Genomic DNA, 23611 nt, shown 5'->3' with positions numbered 1-23611 from the left:
ACATTCGGAACCACCCCGTTTAATTACTTTTTTTGCTATTTACTCGGACACTTTTGCATTTACTTTTTGCTATTCGCATAGTATAGGTTAGGCTATGTTCTGTCGTGAAAAAAAATTAACATTGATTTTTTCGCAATGACGTTGTTTCAATCGAGTGACAGAGTAAACAAGAATTGTTGTGTCAAGGGTAATAAATAAATATGAAGAAATGAGCGTCTATTACTAGAATGGTTCGGCAGGCACGTTCCCTTTAACGCTTTTCGGGTTTTCTTTTTATTACTACGCTTTCGAAGTATCGCGTGTCAGTTCAGATTCACATATTTTGACCAGTTCAGTAAAACATCATTCAATACAATTGAAACCGAATGTGAGACACACTGTCGATCTCTCTACTGCAGTAAACTTTACACTCTGACACACACACAATGTTCGCTGACGTACCGAACCGGCAGCATTCAGTTCTTCAATCGATTCTCTTCAAATCAAAGCTCAGTTTAACCACCGTCAGTTGATCTCTTGAAGTAACAAAATATCATGCGGTTTATGTAAACATTCGAATTGGTTCAAGATAATAGATGAAAGGCAAACCAGGTAGCTGAAATATCAATTACAGAATACACAAATAATAATAGTTTCCTCCTTCAGTTTCCATTTTTTATATTTTATTCCATTTATAATTCTATTGATTCGAACTTGCTCACTATCAACAGCAAAGACAATGAAGCAGCTAGACTATTTGGTACTTGAAACTAAACTAGCAAAACTTCTAATGACTAGGTACGATTATTCAACTGACGATGAATTCTGGGAGCTTCACTTGAAATGGCAGCAAAAGTGATTTGAATTTGTATCGATATACTGACGAACAGTAACCATAAATTTCATTTTCATCTGATATCATTCGATTGAAAATGAAATTTTACCGCACTAATTTTGACTTCTTTTGTCTGTTTCATGTACAAACTTGGAATCAAATGAAAAGTCCAGTTGTTCCATGGAAACAATTTGAATTTCATTCAGATCCAACTTCCGGTTCCGGGACAACAGAACAAAGCATGCTAAATAAAACGTGCTTAATCCACCTAGCAGTGAGATGATACCTTTTTTATCAATCCGCATGTGTTTTTTGCATGAATATTCTTCGGTGTTTCAGTTTTCATGACATTATTCTAATGTCCGTCGTTTTAAGTGGCAATTTGAGATTTTAATCACTCATTACTCTGTAATGTCGAAACTGCAAATCGAATCGAATTTGAATTTAAAAGTGTAACAATCGATCAAACATTCCATGAAATGTCGAAGTAATTTCCACTTTAGAGTTCAGGGTAATTTAAGTTACTTCCAGAGCCGGTATTCAGGAACCAGCATAACCCAAACCGATTCGTATGGCCATGTAACGAATTAATTGCAAAATTTTTGTGTCCAAGCTTTTCGGGATTGTCATCTTCTATATCGCTTTGAATTTTAAAAATTCATCATCCTACAATTCCAGAATCGGAAGTCAAAATTGGATAAAATTGGATTTAATTTAATTTGCACTTTTGTTTCTGAAATTCGATTTGGCTTTTATTGAGAAAACGATTGAGCTTTGAGAAACGATTCGATACTGGAACCGGAATTCGAAATTCGGTGTAGCCGACGTCAGACAAATTCACCTGAGTAGCTGTATAGTTTACATTTGATTCAAAATGTTTAAAAATCATTGTAGACATCTTTGAGAAATCGAATAGCGAATTAAATTTTTGAATAAATGCCGAATCGAAAACTGAATACCACTAAAACTAAAATAAGTTTATTTGGTTATCGTCTATCCAAATCTGCTAACCCGATAAACCTGATTAATTTATGTGAAATAGACATTTTTATACTAATCACCCTGTATCTCCGAAACCGGAAGTTGGATCTGACTGAAAAACAAGATGTTTAATAGAATCTTAAAACTTTTCATTTGAATCTTAGATGATTCTTAGATTTCATTTGAATCTTAGATCGGTTCAGCCATCTTCGAGAAAAATGAGTTACACAGTTTTAATTTCGTTTCAAATATCATCCTGTAGTTCCGGAACCAGAGGTCGGAACCAAACACAATTCAGGAACCTTGTTTGGTAGTATACGACTTCTCATATGAATCTGAGTTTGTAGAAAACGGTTGAGTCATCTCCGAAAAAAATTGAGTGAAATTATTTGTCACACACGCACTTTGCTGATCTCGACGAACTGATTCGTATGGTATATGGGTGTTATGTTCTTCCAGCATTCATTGCTGTAAGTAGTTTAAATCAACATAATTATGGAATTGCTTTCAATTCGAAAATTCTGCCATCATCTGGTTTACATAAGGCATATTCGAACGGTTATGTTGCCAAAAATGAACCGTGCTAAAATCGGTTCGAGCAATATATCATGCTGTACACAGTCTTTTGGGTACTTGGAAACAAAAGTATGTAACAGTATAAAAATTCGTGTTTTATGTTGCTCCCAAGCATTTCTTTGCCAGACAGCGCTTAAAACTTCTACTGCTGGAATAGGGGAAAAAGTCGCTTAAACAAAAATTTCGATATCTCCGTTAAAAATGTACGGATTTTAACAATCTACGGCTTGTTGGATAGGTTTTATCGTTCGGAATCTATGTCTGAAAATATATTCTGTTTTCAAGATCAATTGTGACAATTTTGACTTAAAACTTCGTATAATTCAAAAAGTAAACATCCGATCCTAAAACCATTCAATAGCGTTCAGGGTGACGGGGAGATCTTTCATTCGCGACTAGTTTGATCAAAATCGGTCCAACCATCTCTGAGATTTCGACCTCTTAGTTGACAACACACAAACACACACAAACGGACATTTGCTCAGTTTGTAGAGCTGAATCGATTGGTATATGTAATTCGGGCCTCGGAAAAATTTTCTAAAGTTTTGAGCAGTTTTGAGCGAATTCTGTACCTATTTTATATATATATATATATATATATATATATATATATATATATATATATATATATATATATATATATATATATATATATATATATATATATATATATATATATATATATATATATATATATATATATATATATATATATATATATATATATATATATATATATATATATATATAGGTAAAACCTGTCTAATTTGACCCATTTCAGCACCAGCCAATCAGATCGCGTTCTGAGGATGAAAACAAAATATCTGCTGCCTCATCGATATAAAAGCTGAATATTTCACTTTTTCATTCACTTTCCGAGCAACGGTTGTCGAAGTAACATCGGGACGGGTACACAGCGAAACCACACCAGAAGCCTGCCAGCTGAAGTCATCAGTGTACACGCCAAGCACCATCTCTAATTTAAATGCAAACCCCGTTTGTTCGTAATAATTGAAGGCACTTTTCAGTGCCACAGATTCATCAAAATGGCAGTTGAAAAAGTTTTCTCCGTCACTCACACATTTAATTACGACGGTAACGGTCTTTTGCAATGCGAAAATGAAAGTATTTATGTAGACCACATCTTTATACTGCCCGGGTTGGCGGTTCAATGCATAGAACGCTGGTCTTACACGCCAGTTGTCGTATGTTTGAGCCCCGACCTGGATGGAAGGGTTCTTAGTGTCAGTAGGATCCATAGTACTAGCCATGCAATGATTCTGCACACTAAGAATCGGCTGCGAAGTCTGTTGAAACAGAAAGGCCAAATTCCACAAAAGGAATGTAATGCCAAGACTTTGCTACATCTTTATACTAGTATGGGTATCATTTCGAAATATGTCGTGCAAAACAGCCACAAATACAGAAAAATCTGTATATTATTTCTTCTGAAAAAAAATCAGATTTAAGTGCTGCGAAAGAAAAGAATTTCGATAAAAAATCACATTTGAGCTTGAGCGACCACTCCTGGTTGCTACTCCGTTACTGATCGGGATTAACTGAAGAGAGAATTTCTAGATGGTCAGATTTGGAACTGGCAAATCATGTTTCAATGTACATGTTCTGGGAAGCCCAGAATTCATTGATCAATACCGGCATCGGTCAGGCCCGAACGTAGATCGTCTAAGGAACTAGTTACTAGAGGCCTTATATACTACTGCACAATTATTACTATTTATTTAACACGCCGATCTACGTTATTAAAAGTGTAGTATTAACGGATCTTCGCTATAGTTGATTTTTATCATTCAATTTGTAATGTTTTAAAGCTAGCAATAACATGGAAGAAAAAAACGGAGATAAATCAGAAGCTACATGCAAATAGATGAGAGATCATATTGTCGTAATATCATGACAAAATATTTTTTAACAAAGCTCTTTGTTGAATGAAGAGATAATGTAGTAAACAGATGTGAAACGTATAAAACGTAATCTGACAACTGAAGGAAAAAAGAAACTCCTGCAATTATCGCCTTTTATGACTTGGAAAACAGTGAATCTATTCTTGGTTGAATTTTTTCCGCCGGATTCCGCACGGCTTCTAGGCTGGCCTTGTCCGGAGAAATATAATAGGTACTATCAATCTCCTAGTTGACACCAGCCACTTTAACACCGCTAAAAATACACATTTGTTTAAAAAGTGTTTGGAGTGAGCGGGATTCAAAATCCGGTTTTAATCGGAAGCCGACATGGAATGTTTATGATAAATTTTTCTATCATGTCTGGCTTAGATTTTTCAATATAGTTATTGAAACCATTATAGATTTGTTTGCTTATCTTCAACATACTTCTGATGTTATTTGTTTTCCAAGAAAGTTCAAATAATAATGAAATATTAATAATAATAATAACAATCATAATATATTATTGATTTTAACATTGTTGGTTTTCTTATATTTTGAATTCGTGCCAGACTTTTCAATACTTATTATGAAGTGCTAGTGATAATATTACGGATATCAGAGTTAAAGTTCTTGATATATTCCAATAAATTTCCTACTTGTTTATTAGCTTGAATCCAATATGAACAACTCAATAACTGTGTGAAATATTTCGTTTTTCTATACTAGGGTTAACAATTTAGTGTGACAGAATGGTAACAAATTTGTCTATGGAATGGTAACAGGTAACAGTTTTGCTGATTTTTGATGTGGTAAATTTAGTTGAATCCTAAGCTTGCAATTTTACCAAAAATATATTGGAGAGTTTTCACCTCTTTAACATGGTAGTAGGGAGTTTTCATTTCCATTTCACTTGCTTAAAGTCATTTTTTTTTTAAATAACTATTTATTGGAATATGAGTTAAAATTAAATTATTACGATTTAAATTGGGTATTCAGCCACAAGTGGTGACTTTTCAGCCCTATTATATATATGATTTGGTTATTACCATGAGGACATTATTTGCTTCCGCAATTCTGAGATTTTTGTGTAGGGAAAATTCTAAACCTACTTGTATTGTGTAATGGGGAAAAGGAACTTATATACTAACTTACTAACTAATACAGAGAGCGAATCGATTCAATTGAAGATTGCATCGATTTTTGTCGGAATTTGCTTATAATATTATGTGACATTACATCTAATGGTTCTATATTTGTGAGTCTGGGTAACTCATTTGTACTAAACCAGGGAGGACGCTTCAAAATCATTTTCAGAATTTTATTCTGAATCCTTTGAAGCGTTTTCTTCCTGGTGGAACAACAACTTGCCCAAATTGGTACTGCATAAAGCATGGCTGGTCTGAAAATTTGTTTATAAATTAACAACTTGTTTTTTAGACAGAGCTTAGAATTTCTGTTTATAAGAGGATATAAACATTTAATATATTTATTACACTTTGCCTGGATTCCTTCAATGTGATCCTTGAAAGTGAGTTTTTTGTCATATGTTAAACCTAAGTATTTAGCTTGATCAGACCATGTCAATTCCAAGCCATTCAATTTGAGAATGTGATTATTGTTTGGTTAAAAAAAGAAGCTTATGAGAAAAGATAATTAATTGCGTTTTTGCTGCATTTGGTTTAATTTTCCATTTTGGCAGATAATCACTGAAAATATTTAAACTTCTTTGTAGGCGACTGCAGATCACTCTTAGATTTCTACCTGTGGCTAACAGACTTGTGTCGTCACAGAATAACGATTTCTGACAACCAACGGGTAGATTTGGAAGTTCAGAAGTGAAAATATTATACAAGATTGGAGCTACACTCGAACCCTGCGGAACACCGGCTCGTACGGGTAGCAATTCAGATTTACAATTCTGATAACTAACCTGAAGAGTACGATCAGTTAAATAATTTTGAATCATTTTGATCAAATAAATAGGAAAGTGGAAATCAGACATTTTTGCTATTAAACCTTTGTGCCAAACACTGTCGAATGCTTTTTCTATGTCTAGAAGAGCAACTCCAGTGGATAACCCAGAAGATTTATTTGCTTTTATCATGTTCGTTACTCTGACAAGTTGATGAGTAGTTGAATGTTCATGACGAAATCCAAACTGTTCTGGTAAAAAAATTGAATTCTCATTTATATGAGACATCATTCTCAACAAGATAATTTTTTCAAAAAGTTTACTGATAGAAGAAAGTAAGCTAATTGGTCGATAACTTGATGTTTCTGCTGGATTTTTATCAGGTTTCAGGATAGGAATTACTTTGGCGTTTTTCCATCTTTTTGGGAAGTAAGCTAATGAAAAACACTTGTTGAAAGTTTAAACCAGGAGTCTCAAGGCAACATCGGGAAGATTTTTAATAAGACTATTAAAAATTCCATCATTACCAGGAGCCTTCATGTTTTGGAGTTTCCTAATAATTGATTTAATTTCGTCAAAATTCGTCTCAATAATGTCATCGTGTGATAACACTTGGGTTGAAATATGCTCATATTCCAGTGAGACTTCATTTTCAATAGGACTCACAACGTTCAAATTAAAATTGTGTACACTCTCAAACTGCTGAGCAAGTTTTTGAGCTTTTTCGCCATTTGTAAGAAGTATTTGATTTCCTTCCTTGAGAGCAGGAATTGGTTTCTGAGGTTTCTTAAGAACCTTAGAAAGTTTCCAGAAAGGTTTAGAATATGGTTTAATTTTTTCAACTTCATTAGCGAAATTTTTATTTCGCAAAAGAGTAAATCTATGTTTAATTTCTTTTTGTAAATCCTTAACTATGTTTTTCATAGCAGGATCACGAGAACGTTGATATTGTCGTCGACGAACATTCTTCAACCGAATGAGTAGTTGAAGATTGTCATCGATGATAGGAGAATTTAATTTAGTTTGAGCTTTGGGAACTGAAAGATTTCTAGCTTCGATAATGTAATGATTCAAATTATCAATTGCTGTGTCGATGTCCGCAGAACTTTCTAAAATAGTTTCATGATCCACATGATTTTCAATGTGAGATCTGTAATCCAACCAATTAGCTCTATGACAGTTGAATATAGAACTAATTGGATTAATTATAGCTTCGTTGGAAAGTCTGAATGTTACAGGAAGATGATCTGAGTCAAAGTCAGCATGTATAATCGGTTCACTACAAATGTGACTTTGATCTGTTAGAACCAGATCAATTGTAGACGGGTTTTTCACGGAAGAGAAACAAGTAGGATTACTGGGATGAAGAACTGTGAAGTAACCAGCTGAGAGTTGATTATGAAGTATTTTACCATTACTATTATTTTGCCTACAATTCCACTGGACATGCTTAGCATTTAAGTCCCCTATTACGAAAAATTAGGATCGATATCTTGTGAGTTTTTGCAAATCGCCTTTAAAGAAATTTAATTGTTCGCCGGTGCATTGGAATGGCAAATATGCTCCAGCGATGAAATAAATTCCATGAATGGTTTCAACTTCGATTCCCAAGCTCTCAATAACTTTAGTATTGAAAGAAGGTAAAATTCGATGTTTAATTTGCCGTTGGACAAAAATGGAAACTCCACCACCCATTCCAGTAAACCTGTCAAATCGATGAACCACATAATGTGGATTACTTTTCAATTTGACATTTGGTTTAAGAAAAGTTTCTGTCACAATGGCAATATGGATATTGTGAACTTCGAGAAAATTATAAAATTCATCTTCACTCGATTTCAAAGATCGAGCATTCCATTTTAAAATATTTAAATAATTATTTAACATCACTGTTAAATTTTAAATTCATTATAATATTATTTGCAAATTTCCATCCGATTTGAAATGCTTCAAAAAGTGATGAAGTCGAATTCATTTGGATGATCATTTGAAAAAGTTGATTTTGTAGGTAGATCATTTTATTTTCAGTTATATCGCCTAAATCGACTTCATTTAAAGAAGCGAATGGCATTGAAGGAATATTTGTAGGTAGACTGTCATTAGAAGAAGATGATTTGGCCGTCTACCTAGTAATAAATTGTTTTCGTTAGAAGATGAACTGCAAGGCGGTCCTGTGTTTTGATTATTTACATTAGAAGAAATAGGTGGTAGATTTCTACCTAATATATCAGCATACCTGACATTAGAAGAAGATGATGACGAGGTCGATCTACCTGTCAATAAATTGTTTTCGTTAGAAGACGAATTGGCAGGCGTACCTGTTTTTTGTTTCGAAGAAATCAGTGTCTTAGAAGAATTAGGCGTGGCATTTGTAACGGTTTTTTGATTTTCAGGTATGTTCTGTAAATTTAAGGTCGTTGATTTGACTTGTTGTCGAAGCGAACGAGCGTTTAAAATTTTTTCCCTGACAGGACATTTCAAATAATTGGATTTATTATTTCCATTGCAATTTGAACATGAAAATTTATCAGTGGTTTCATTCATTGGACAAACGTCTTTCGAATGCGATTTACCACAATTCAAACACCGTATATCCATATGACAATTTTTGGTTCCATGACCGATGCCTTGGCAACGACGACATTGCGTTAAGTTTGCAATACGATTATGACGTTTATAATGTTCCCAATGAATTTTAATGTGGGAAATAAAACGTACTTTTTCTAAAGTTTTCAAATTGTTTACATCACTTCGATTGAAGTGTATTAGGTAAAGTTCATGGGAAATTCCAGAGCGTGGTTTAGAAGTACCATTCGCTCTTTTTTTCATAAGTATTACTTGGGATGGGGCAAAACCAAGCAATTCATTTATTTCATTTTCAATTTCATCAATACTTTGATCATTTGATAAGCCTTTCAAGACAGTCTTGAAGGGTCTGTCTGATTTTATATCATATGAATAAAATTTATGAAGTTTCTCGGACAAATATCAAATAAGTCGTTCGTAATCTTCCAATCCATCAACCAAGACTCGACATTCTCCTCTTCGTCCGATTTGAAATGAGACTTTTACTTCCGGGAGAAAAGTAGAAAGCTCAGTACGGAATGCTTTGAAGTCGGAAATCATCACCGTCACTGGTGGCATAGATTGTTGTTTCTTCCCAGAACGACAAGCGTCCATTTTGGGAATTTTTGAAGAATTTTCTTCTATGTCGCTACAATCGGATTCAGGAAGAATCTCGTAAATATTGTTAGACGGCATAGGATCAACGGGAGGGAAATCCGTCCGTTGTCTTTTATTTTTACATTCAGGTTCTATAAGATCGTGAATGTTATTAGAAAAATGTTGAATAACGGATTGTGATTTATTCCGTATTGAATTATTTTTAGCTTTAGGCTTGTTGCCTTTCCGATTGGACGCATGCATTTTTGAAATGAATGGAATTTTGAATAATAGTTCTTTGAATAGCTAGCCTTTAAAAAGGCTGATCCAGAAAAAAATTCCTGGAGCCAAGAGCTATATGCGTGCGGTGCGAACGACTGTTCAACACCGACTGTGCTTAAAGTCATTATACCGGTAAATATGTACCTTTAGTTGAGATGGAAATAGCAATTTAAAAAAAAAACTTTCATATTTCTCTTTCTCGGATATTGTTTAGGGGAAAATACAGTGAGCAGAAATTTTGTATTGCCTCTGCCAGACGAATATATACATAAAGTTCTGATCTCAGCACTAAATTTGTTAGAAATAGTTATCAGCACTTCACCAGCCGATATCTTATCAGACTTGTGATAGCTACAATCATCCCCAAACACATTGTTATTATTCCCGAAAACCTCTGCATTTCATTTCGCTTTCATTCCAGCTTGTTTCAATAGCTAATACTGGGCCATCATCAAGCGGATTCTCAGTTGCAGTTGCAGTCCAATGTAAACTGACGTTCTGGAGCAGAGAAAGAAACCAAGGAGGCTGTGCTAAACTTAATGGAAGGAGTGAAACGAAAGGCTCGGCAACTCGCATTTGCTCAAATTGAAGCTTGATTGAATATCGCTTCCTTATGTTGTTTTCGCTTGATGCCAAACCTAACCCAGTTTCCCAGCTATGTATGTTGAACTGAAAATCGAGTCAGCTTCGAACTTGATTCTTTTATCGGGTTTGCTCACACCCTCGTTACTAAGTGCGAACCCAACTCATTTTTGTGAAAAGTGTTTGTTTGATGAAACTACCCTGGGTCAGTTTCAGTTTTCCCCAGCGCAAACGACGTAAATTTGTGTGAGTTTAATTTGAAAACCATTCCTGATTTGATTTTTAACAGAAAGTTTGACCGATTTGCACACATTCTCTTGGTTGACCAGCATCCTTTATAATGGTGGTACGGACGTCAATGTCAATTATGAATTCCGTGCGTTCTTCCTATAGCTAAGTAAAGAATTGAGTTTTGAATCGAAAGAGGAAATCTTATGGAACCGAATTTCCCAAGTGCCAAAAGTGCGAAAAGTTTTCGTCGGAATCCATTCGGATCTCGTACGTGATAAAATAACGTGACCAAACTACGCTCCAACACTCCAGTGCCGATTTTACAGAAGCAGCACACAAAGTTTTAATTGTGTGTGAATCATGAAAACGATCATTAAATCATTTCATAAATCCCGTCGTATTATTTGCACTTGGTTTAAAATCTTATCATCATTCTATGATTCTGTGACGGCTCTGGATCAACGAAAGTAAAATGACTTTTTATTAGGGTGGCTGCGTCGAGCCAATATTTTCACTTCGACACAAATACGAAATATAAAGGCGAAATTTGGGTGAGATATGTGCACTAAAATTAATCGTTTTCTGTTTTATTCATGAAAAAAATGCATTACATAAAGATAGCAGATAGGTCGCTTGAAACCAGCTGGCTCGCTGTGCGTATTACATTTCTCTTCATGCTCTCTCGCAAATGTGCAAAATTACTCTCGATGTGGCCGGGTGGCCAAGAAAGTTGTGATATTTTCGGTTACAAGTTTGACTACATCACATAAAATCCAAGAAAGCTACCGCTTGTTTGGCAGCCTTTTTGAGCCGATTTTATTTCTCTCTCATGTTTCGTTACGTTACCAGGGAACTAAAATGGCGCCGCCATAGAAATTGACTTACTTTCACAAAAATAACTTTCACTTCATTTTTATCTCGACAACATATATGTTTTATGCAACAACATATATGAAACATAATACATTTCATTTGAATCTAAGTTTGTGAAGATCGGTTTTGATAAATTAGCGTGATTTCCGGTTTAGAGCACACTGATCCGGTATGTCTAAAAGAAGAATTATACGGCTATTTGAATGTATTCGATTCGATTTTTCCGTGTATAAAAACACGCTCCTGAAAATGATTCTTTTTTACTCACAGTCAGTAATCTCGGAACCGGAAGTCGCATCCGGATGAGATTCGGTAGGATTATATGAATTCAAGCTCGGAAGTCGGATCCATATGAATTTCAAAAGCAGACTACGGGACAATAAGGTCTTAAATTTGAATCTGTAGAAAATCGGTTAAGCGGTCTTTGAGAAGATCGAATGAACTTTTTTCATTTTTTTTACATTTTACTCTGTTACTCCAGAACCGGAAGTTCGATCCAGGTCAAATTCAATAGCAACCCATGGGACCAAGCGACCTTTCATATGAATATAAGTTTGTGAAAATCGGTCCAGAAATATCGGAGAAAATCGAGTGTACATATTTGTTACATACACATATACATACCCACACATACACACAGACATTTTCCAATCCCATCGAGCTGATTTGAATAGTATGTAACACAATGGACCTTAAAGGCTCCGTTCGAAAGTCAACAATTCCAATTCCCTTTTAAGTTTAAGCAAATGTTTAGTTTTCGAGCATTAAGAAAGCTGATTGATTTTAAAAATTATGCTCAATGTCACTATATACTAACTATAAATGTATTTTAAACAAAGTTTATTTGAAGGTGCGTTGAAAATCATTTAACTAGAATTGAATTTCGCTTCACAGTTCAAGGTTCGTCGTAAAATTTGTGCATCACATCAATTTGTAATTTAAATTGACATGCTTATTTATATCATGGCTAGAAAAGCTTTCTTAAATTCACCTATTCACATTGTTGCTGGTGACAAGTTGGGGGCTGTCCATAAAAGACGTCACGCTTTTTTGCCGATTTTGGACTCCCCATCCCCCCTTTGTCACAAATTGTCACAGAAGCAAAGACCCTCCACCCCCCCTATGTCACATGTCACGGATTAAAATAAATAAAATTCATCTCTATACATTCTAAATATGTATGACAAACCATACAAATATGAGGGAAAAATCGATTTATTACATGCTGTCATTAGATTAAAAAATATCCCTAAAACTACAAAATCATCAGAAATATTTTATTAATATCAATTATATAAATTAACAAAAGTATTTGGTTGGAATTGATGAAACATTTAAATCATCTGTTTTTTTCCTCCTAGGGGTACACAGATATATTATTGTTTTAGGTAAAGAATAATGTTTCCTTAGTGTAGCATACAGGGCTGAGAAAATAAAGACCAAAACCGCATCAAAACGAGATCCCTGCCGGAGAAACATTTCATAATCAGTTGATCAGTGAATGCATAAGAATCAGATGAGAGAAATTTTTATGATATACTTTTATCAATGCTAGAAAATAAAATTACTGAAAAAATTGTCAGTGCATAACATAAGTTAAACCGTTTGAAGGCATCTTTTTCTTTTTTACTCATTTCAGGCAAAATTTAATAATTTCGCTAATTTACTCGCTCCTCCGTGCACTTTTGCTGATCACAACAGAAATGATTTCCTGCATCATTCATTTCCGAATTTACAAGAAGAAGCTTTTACATCAGAAATACACGTTATCATATAGAATGTAAACGTTTATTGTGGAGATTTTTTCAGGAAATAGGGCAAAGCAGTAATATAATTAGGTATTTAAAAAATGCGCTCATTGAAAATATTGGACGTCACATTCCAAAAACTTCTCCCCCTTCACCTGTCACAAAAGGTCACGTTTTATGAAACACCCCCCTCCCCCTTGCGGCGTGACGTCTTTTATGAACAGCCCCTTGTAACAAATTTACTTGATAAAAGTTATTCTCACCCCCGCGGACCCACACGGACCGAAGGATGCGGCCAGCATAGATATTTATCAACGCCATTTGGAAGACTCATGCAACACTCAATCCATCGACCACTGCCGATCGCCAGCTGAAAGCTGGATTTACGAGAACCCGAGATGACATAGTCTAATGATACTATTCTAGTTTTAAGTTAGCCGTTAATTAAGATTAGATGATACCCTTGGCATCTTAGAGCTTAAGCAGTATGCCTTAAATTATATTACATTATTGAATAAAAAAAAGTAAAGATTAGTTATTCCAGTATATTCTTGCAACGAAACGACAGTTCATGTCTTTTTTATATATTTTTAACTGATCTGTAAAATGTCGCTTGTCACTCGCGCTTATTGAGTCACGTGAGTGGTGAGATGTTAGTAATTATTGAGTCACGTGAGTGGTGAGATGTCGAAAATAAGCTTTTCTTACAAAAATTTATGCTTGGGTGATTTTCTTCTGTTGTGCTTATTCTTCGTCATTAACATTGAGCTAATAAAAAGATTCTCATTATTTAAAAAAGTCTCGATATATTTCGAGTTTTCGATCGTTGTTAAATATTTTTGCTGTGTACGGTCGCGGAAATTGTATGACGTTCTTCATCAAAATTCTAACCGGTGCATTTTGATGGATGAAGAGACGTACGTCAGTACACCTCCAGGGTTGCAATTTTTCAACGCTCAGCCGTGAAGGAAAGCTTATGATGTGGCAAGCTATTTGCTCATGTGGCATAAAAGGCACTTTGAATTACAAAACGGGCACCATCAACTGGTAAAGAATGCATAAAAAAACTCACTCTTGAGGATCACATTGAAGGAATCCAGGCAAAGTGTAACAAATATATTAAATGTTATATCCTCTTATAAACAGAAATTCTAAGCTCTGTCTATAAAAAAAAAATTATTATTTTAGAAACAAATTTTCAGACCAGCCATGCTTTATGCAGTACCAATTTGGTCAAGTTGTTGTTCCACCAGGAAGAAAACGCTTCAAAGGATTCAGAACAAATGTAATGTCACATGTCACATAATATTACAAGCAAATTTCGACAAAAATCGATGCAATCTTCAATTGAATCGATTCGCTCTGAGTATTAGTTAGTAAGTTAGTAAATAAGTTCCTTTTCCCCATTACACAATACAAGTAGGTTTACAATTTTACCTACACAAAAATCACAAAATTGCGGAAGCAAATGATGTCTTTATGGTAATAACCAAATCATGTATATAAAAGGGCTGAATAGTTACCACTTGTGGTCACCACACCCAATTTAAATCTTATTAATTTACATTTAAATTTTCGTATTTTTCTTAAAAAAGTGTGATATTTTTCAAAAAAATTTTTATTGAAAGTTTGTTCAAGTATAAACTAGCATAATCTCTGGGTCCGGATGAAACCAATAACATTCTATGTCTATGTCGTACGACCTTTTAATTGAACCTAAGTTTGTGAAAATCCGTCTCCGATAATATAAAATGAATTTCGTTTATACATTTTTACCATCACTTTCGGTACTTCCGGAACAGCAAACTAGAAACCGGTATAGTCAAAGTAAGTTCATTTGGCCGATAATTATTATGAATTTGAAATTGGTACCATTTTGAGCCAAGTTTTGTAGAATATTGCTTTTATTTTCATCGCTACTCTAAACGACCGTTCGAAATTTTAGAAACACTTCACTCTGTAATTCAGCGTTCTATGGGCTCCGTCAATCACGAGAAAAACAAGTACACACTTTTTCCCTAAGCACGCACATAGACATTTTGCGATCTCGACGAGCTGATTTGAATGGTATATGACACTTGGCCCTCTGGGCCTTGGTTCAAAAGTCGGGTTCCACAGTGATTGCTTATCTTTCTATTCGAGAAAGGCAACAAAGAAAATTGGCCATATTTTCCGTTCCATATAGTTAACATCGCTCAAAGTTGCTTAAAAATAAACAAACGTAAAAAAAGACACTAGTGCTTAAGGCGATTCGATTAACTATCTAACTATCGCATTATCTCCAACGACTGAATATGAAATGTTGTATTTTTATGAAGGACTTTTCTCAGCCCAAAAAAACTAGGCAGACGGTTTGTTTTTAAATTTGCCTGATGTTTCGGTAATTTTCCCTTGAAATAGATCATCAAAAACGAACGAAACGTCGGGTAAATTTAAATACAAACTGCCTGCCTAATTTTTTTGACTAAAAAAAGCCGTTAGTTGAAAAGATAACTTGAGTTCTTATTAATTCCAAACACAGAAGAGGCACCAAGAATTTCCTATTTGTTTTCCAGGCGAACGATTGAGTAGAATCATGCCGTCCGTGCAAAGTGTGCACGTACAAAGCTCTGCTCGATCGGGTCACCGAAAGTCTTTCATCACATCTCTGAAGTATTTCAATTTGCAGAAAAGATTCAAGGATTGGAGATGTTTTGCGCGCATCTACCCTTTTTCAATTTTCATGTCGTAATAAACAAAATTAAATAAAGATAATATTTAAAATTTATGTGACACACTTAGATGTAGTTCAAGGCCGAAAACCTATTCCTTCTTCTTCTGTATAATAGACGGAATAGACACTTAAGAAATATATTCTTTCTCCTATGAGTGAGCTCAAAGGATCTTTCATTTGTCGTACTTTACGGGATGTGATTTATATAAGTGATTCGAACTGAATAGCAATACTCCATTTTCCATACCCAAACTAGGAACAAATGTAAAATCAAATGACTTGAAAACGCATTTAAAACGATCATTTAAGCTGATCACTAAACAACGTTAAATGTGACCAAATGATACCAGCAATTACATTGCGTTAGAGACGAATACATTCGGCTATTTAAGTTAATACGATTTGCAGTAAGCTTGTGTCGGCTCTCTCACGCCCCAATTCGGCACAAATATTGATTCAAGTCATGAGCATGCTTATTCCGGTCAGGACGCCGTGTACCAATGGAAAACAGTTCAGGGCCGGGTTCGGAAACTGGCAAGAAAGCTGCACCACATCGGAGCGTTGCGTTATTCGGCTTCGGCACGCTTCCAAAGCTGCACACACCGGGAAAACTAAGTGGAACTCGTTTCCAAGGAGAAATTCAAATAGCACATTGTAAATTTATTACGTTCAATATGCTGCAGTGTGGAGTTTCGAAATTTATGTGGGCTTTATTGTGATCATATATCTGAGAAAAAGTTTTCCTTTGAGATCGTACACGGTTCACGGGGGTATTGCAAAGCAAATATTCTATTTCGTTCTCATTGTTTGTGTGGACAATAAATTGGAGAAAATCTCACCCAAGAAACGTCGTACGTTTCTGTTCGGCAAAGGGAATGTGCCAAAAAATGCTACACTTTTCATTCACCTTTGAGGATTACCTACTCTGTTATGTATTAAATATTAAATATTAAAATTTTACGAGTACAATCCCCGTAGAATTTTCCTCCAAAAAACCTTGTTGCCACAGCGTAGGGGCGATTGTAAGACTTCTCGTAATGAAACCCACAAAATCAGCTGGCTCGGCAAAGAGAAAGAGAGAAAAGGGCACGGTAATCAATTGTGATGTGATGATTAATTGAACTGACTATAATTTTCGGTTCTGATGGGATTGTTTGATAATGTCACTTCACAACACAATCGGTCGACACCATCGCTCGTCATTTAAAACCACAAAATGAACCAGAAGTTTTCCATGCCTTTTCCAATTATTCCTTTCGGGTGCACGCAAGATGGATCCTTTGAAGTGTGATTCACATTTTGCAAATATAATTCCATCAATTTCACCAATTCACACTACATCACACATTACCGGCACGTGTTTCTGATTCGGTGAATATTTCCAATTCCAGTTCACAACAGCACTGCGAGGATATTGCGTAGGTGTGCGTACGGCACAGATCTCACCACCTAGGCTTTTACACCCGAGGTCAAAGGGGTGTGAAATTTCGGTGACCGGCAGTCTGCCAGAATCCGAAATTCTTCCGAGAAACGCGATGATATAACGTTTATTGACTTTTTCACTGTCACCGCCCGATTTTCCCCGTACACCAGAATGATTTGTGCGATGATTCTGCTGTATCTCCTCCGGAAACCTACCGCTCCGTGCACCAGAATTATGGTCAACCAGCAGAGCAGAGCAGAGCAACTGCAGTTGAGGGTACGACCGACCGGAGTAAAAAAAAAACAATAAAACGGAAGTAACTTCTGCTCCGATATAGGGCTAAAGAGAACCGAATCCGGCCCGACTATGAGCTACTCAGCAGAGCTCTTGCTTTGTTTGCCTGGAGCGCGCTACCACGATACCTATTCAAACCGTCACCGTTGGAAGGTTGTTTTAGTCTGACGGGCAATGGCACGGGCATTTTGGTCTCCGTACGTGTTTGGGCTTGAGTGGTCGCTTTTTTTCGGTTTAGTTTTCCCGAGAGCGTGGCGTACCCGACTTTCGTTCTTGCCCGTACGAAGTGGTACCCAATCCCGACAGGGATGATCAAATTTTCCCATCTCAGCCTTTGCTACGCTGAAGTACATTTTGAAACCATTTAATATTTAACCAATATAACGTAAGTTAAAACATTATATTATATTTCATTACTCTTATTTCCTGTAACAACTCAAACGAATAAACTTTTACCGGAAGGAATTCTTGTGGTGTTTTAGCTAAAGCTACGTCTTGGTATTACATTCCTGTTGTGAAATTCGACTACTCTGTTTCAGCAGACTTCGCTTCCGATTCTTAGTGCACATAGCCCTTGCATAGCTAGTGCTACAATTTTACTGACACCAAGACTCCGTCCTTCTAAGAAGGCCAAAATGAGTCAAGAAGGACCCGGCACCTTCCAGCAAGAACGTCCAGCCATACAATGAAGGATTCCGCCATACCAGCTTAAATCCGCCTGATGGTTTGTTTGTTACACGCAAAGAAAAATATTGTAAAAGTAACTAAATTTTGGTTCCACGCAACTATTTAATTTATTGAAATAGTGACAAAAGAAAATTTGATTAGAAATTGTAAATATTGTTGCTTGAAGCTACAGAACAAGATATTCGACTTTGCTCAGTGGATTAGTTTGTTTCAATGAATATTTTATTATAAATAATAAATATTTTACTTGCGCGTTCCTGTCAATTTCTTGACAAGCAATTTCATGGTAAATTTAACTTTCAAAATAAGTTTAAAATGAACTAATTTTAGATAAAGGTAATATTATTAGTGCTCTGAATTTATAAACTTGGCAGTTGAAATGAATGATTAGATTCAAACCTAAAATAATTAGTATTTCAACATACGATTTTGTTTGCTCAAATCATAAATTTTTGTTTGTCATTATTATTAGAAAGAGATTACTTTCAAAGTAATTTTCAAGGTCATTTTTTGAACTAATTTTATTTCCGTTTTTTTTTTATCTATTTTCAAATGCTTAATTGTTTTCAATAGCAGTTGGACCCTTTTGTCGTGGGATGATATAATTTTTCACATGCCACAAACAAGCTCCTTGTGTAATTTTTATTGTAGAAAATGATTCGGTGCTCCAGTCTGGTCAATATAGAATTGCTGCAGAGATATTTTCTGTAAAAACACTTGTTATGTAACGTAATGCAAGTTTAGTAATATTTTGAATTATCCATGCATACACTTGAACTGTAAAAATGCCTCAAGGAAATGAAAGAAGCACATAAATTTTCCTTCTAAAACACGTGCAAAGTTTTTTGATTATCAACGGAAAAGAAAAAATCTCTGGTTTATAAGAAACAAAACTGATACGGTTAATTCAAACAATAAATTTAGTTGTATCATTACACAAATAAGATCATAGATAAAATGAACCAATTTTTTCTTGACATAATGTAAAACAGGATTGAATCAACATATACGTTGCCAATAGCATCAACTCAACTTTTGTTGACAACTAATAAATGGCTAATTTATTTCAACAATAAAATCTGCCGAAACAAACAACTTTTTCGTTAGCCAGGATGAGAATTTTGCTTCAAATCAAATAGATAGAATTGTTTATGTAAAAGGGAGGCTTGAAAATTAACAAAAAAATTTACAGAGATCATATTTAAAAATCTACTGACAGTTTTGTTATTTTAAACAAGCTCAATTGCTCTGCGTGTAGAAGGGTGCGTCTTACTCACTTTAGACCATTACTTGGTGATTGCTTTTTAAAACAACCGTTAAATTTCTTACACAAATTGAAATCTCTACTTGGATGTCTGTTCTCTGTGATATAACATAATATAAAATAATATAATATAACTAGCTGACCCGTCGAACTTCGTCTCGCCCGTTTTTTTTTAATTTATGTTTTCGGACAGTAGAATTGTCAAATGTTATGCTGTTAATGTATCTTTCAATTATTTTACTGATTACTTGGCCGCGATGCATTCATAAAAAAATTGTGAATATGTTAAAAGCTTTTGTTACGCAAAAATAAAGCGAATGCACCGCGAATCATCTTTTGAGTCAGTGCATCGAATAGCGATTGTTGATCTCTATGGTTTCAGACTATGGTTTCGACATATGGAATAAAAAGTGAAGCAAAAATAACTGAGATGACTACTTTAAATTGATTAGAACAAATTTACAAAAGCTGCCCTCGCGACTTGTAGTTCGTCACTTCTCGCTAGTCTGGTGATATTATTTAACCGTGTATGATGAATGTTCGTAGCGTGACAATCACAGGAAAAAATTTCCATTAACAATTCAGCGATAAAACTTTATTTTTACTTTTAATGTAGGACTTCTGGTCAGTCAGTAACTATTTAGTAAATTTTTTGGTGTGGGGGAGTGTGGTGGGTAAAAAAAAAATTAACATATCAGAGACTCGGATGTTTCGCATCGCTAAGTTCGACTCCTCTGGTAGACGGTAAAAGTTTATATGCGAGAAATCTTCTTCTTACTTAAATGAACCTTGTTACGTCGAATTTTCCGAACTTTATCTTCAAATCCTTACTCCTCCTTGAGTACTATGGTTAGTTTGATATTGTTAAAAAATCGAATGATAAAATGAGTAATTCTTGGACATTCGAAAGTTCAAGTTACCATTCTTTTAAATATTGTATCCATTAACTTTTACATGAACACTGCATTCGTTTAATAGTTTTATCAATAGTCATCTCATTAGTCAACACCGCATAACCCACCTACAATTAATGAATGGTGGAGTTCGGCACTGAGAATCTATATCAGAAAGTTTTATATGAAAATAATGTGCAGTTCTTCTGTTATAGAGGAGTGAAGATGAGGAGTGATTGTACCAGTATGCAGCTTATCGTTCGAGTCAATGCATAAAATCTCACAACTAATGGTTTTCAATCCACCAGAATTTACCCGATGCGAACGAACTTCAGCATGCTAAATTCAAAGCAAACCTCTATGATTGATCTCATTATTTAAACAGCAGCATCTTATCATTGATTCGTACAAAAATCGTGATTTGTTCAACTCACGCCTACGATGGCCAACAATAAACAACTAACTGATTACATTGCACACAATGCATCTTCTGGTAAACAGTATCAGAACTTTTGATCATGTTTACGGTATAGCTACAGAGTCCGGCACTCGAAGTGTAACCAATTAAAAAGGCCATAAATTCAGTTTGAAAAATTACTTTTACTTAATTCAAAGTACAAAATGTGTAAAAATAATACAAAATTCAGAATCAATTCACTTTTGCTCGATATGACCACCTTTTGCCTTGACTTGATGACTTGAGAGAGCGAAGGAGTTGCTTCGTTTGGCCGAAAGCGGTCAATTTCCGAACATTGTATTTTCTGACGAGAAAATTTTTCCAATTGAGCAATTCGTAAACTCTCAAAACGATAGGGTTTACTTGACCGACCGTTCATACGAGAATTTGAGTCATCGATTGGCCACCAGGAGGCAGCACCCGCAACAGATAATGGTTTGGGCCGCTGTAACCGCAGATGGGCGCTCTCCAATCGTTTTCATCGAGCCTGGCGTCAAGGTAAATGCGACATATTATCGGGAAAGTATTCTGGAGGTTGCTTTGAAGCCGTGGGCAGACAAACATTTCAGTGTCAGACCATGGACGTTTCAGCAGGACTCGGCACCGTCTCACAAAGCTCGAGTGAACCAAGAATGGCTGAAAAACAACGTTCCGAACTTCATCACGTCCACACAATGGCTCTCGAATTCACCAGATGCGAATCCAATGGATTATTCTCTTTGGGCCATTTTGGAGAGCAAAGTCCGAACTAAAAGATACACCAGTCTCGAGGCGCTGAAAAAAGTTATTGTCCGCGAGTGGGTCAAAATACCTGCAAGTCACATTCGGCCAAACGAAGCAACTCCTTCGCTCTCTCAAGTCATCAAGTCAAGGCAAAAGGTGGTCATATCGAGCAAAAGTGAATTGATTCTGAATTTTGTATTATTTTTACACATTTTGTACTTTGAATTAAGTAAAAGTAATTTTCCAAACTGAATTTATGGCCTTATTAATTGGTTACACTTCGAGTGCCGGACCCTGTAGAACACTCATATGCGTTCCATCATTGAATCATTTGGCAATCAATAATGTTGATACCCAATTAAGCACGTGGCTCGAAATGACGAACCACATGAATTCACACAAAACAACTCGTTGCGCGCCAAATGATTCTTTCAACGGTCTAGTATTCCTTTCTTCGACGGCCAAACACTTATGCAACTCGTTATGCGCCAAACACCTATCGATGATCTAGCAATCATTGGCGACTTTTTCAGTGGAAAATTCCATTGTCCATACAAAATAACTTTGTTGGTTTTTCCCACTTTTCCGGTAAGTTTTCCTAATTTTTTTGATGTGCGAACCCGGTGGGGGTAAAAACTGATCAAACAAAAAAAAAAGCATCTCAATCCGTCCATCCGTTCTTACGTGATGCGATTACAAAGAATGATCTCTGCATTTTTATATATATAGATATACTATAATATAATATGATATGATACAATATAATAAAATATAATACTTCCCTTTCAATAATAATAATAATGGTAATAACAACAAATATATAATATAATGTAATATAATTCAATTCAATATATAATAAATAATGTAATAAACAACAGAATTATAAGTTGCAATATACTCTGATAAATATTGCACTTTGGGATTGGCTTTAACTTATAAGCCATTTCGCACCCTCTCATTCTGCTACTAACGCAGAAGGCGAAAGCACCCAGTCGACGCCATTCTATTGACTAAATGTCATCATAGACGCTCGGGGAGGTCTGAGATAGGAACTTTTGAAGACTTAGTTAGCTCACCATTTGACGACCTGAATATCTCTTGTTGTGTCTAGCATATTAACATAATTTTTGCTACATGTCATCAGAAATATGATCATCGATTTATAAATGCCATAAAATTGTATTACTGAATATGAAAAAAAATCAATTTATAACATTTTTAGTTGTATGACATACTCATTAAAGTTCCTAAAATGTTCGGTATCAAAATTAAAGTTTCCAAAAATGTTCGGTATCAACGAGTATCAAAGAAGAAAACTCATGCGGCCTTTCTCGTACCTTGGAAGGTAGTAAAGGTTGACACATAATAGTTGCAGTTGTAGCTTGCAATTGACTGAGCAGAAACTAAAGCAAGTGCATCATTTTTAGTCCAGGTCCAGAGCTCATTTCTAGATCCAATATCAAGAGTTCAGTTCAGTAATGAATCAACTGCGGGACGTTCGCAGAGCCAATTCCCTTCAATGAGGATTGATTGCTTCATCCTGCTGCTGGTCGTTTTCATTGGAGCAAAATACAACGGCAAGTGGACAACGATGGGGAACATTAAGCCAAATTATCCATTCTAATGGATCCAAATGTTATCTAAAGAACTATTAAAATTGCTTCTTTGAAAATCGGAGAGAAAAATCATCATTTTAGTGCAAATTTGGAATAATTTGATTAGCTTCGTGCACTTTGCGCAGTGCGAAATTCTCACCAAACGAGTGTTTAACATCTTAGAGAATTTCACAATTTTAACCTTTTGGATGCAATAATGGAATCCAGTACAGCATTTTGATAAAAACTTTCAATCAAATACGCAAATCCGAAATGAAATAATCGACAATAATGTATGTTGCTATTTTTGTGGCCGCTAGGATCGCCCATTTGTGAAAACGCTACAAACGAAATCACGCGAAAAGAAAAAAAGCTTTAGTATTGAAATTGATGAAATCTTTATTGGAATCGATAGAAAAATCAATATAATTGATTGTTTGAAGATGATTTCATGCAAATGTTACCCGCGGTTTCGTTTTAGATTCTTTTCTGCGCAT

At 35.3% G+C, this 23611-nt stretch overlaps 1 protein-coding gene across 7 annotated transcripts in view; it reads right to left on the bottom strand.

Annotated features, from left to right (window-relative positions):
• LOC131427694 (protein rolling stone) overlaps positions 1 to 17646 on the bottom strand; it is a 233170-nt gene extending 215524 nt beyond the window's left edge. For 5 of the 7 annotated variants that reach the window (XM_058591121.1, XM_058591120.1, XM_058591124.1 and 2 more), the window contains exon 1: positions 17417 to 17646. The gene's annotated coding sequence lies outside the window, so the exon portion shown is untranslated. The other 2 variants (XM_058591123.1, XM_058591122.1) reach the window with 2 other exon arrangements.
• Positions 17647 to 23611: the final 5965 nt, after the last annotated feature.

Source organism: Malaya genurostris, chromosome 2 (assembly GCF_030247185.1).
Source record: "Malaya genurostris strain Urasoe2022 chromosome 2, Malgen_1.1, whole genome shotgun sequence".
In the NCBI taxonomy this organism is placed as follows: domain Eukaryota; kingdom Metazoa; phylum Arthropoda; class Insecta; order Diptera; family Culicidae; genus Malaya; species Malaya genurostris.
Note: the sequence above shows the minus strand (reverse complement) of the source record. Positions and strands in the feature narration are given on the sequence as shown.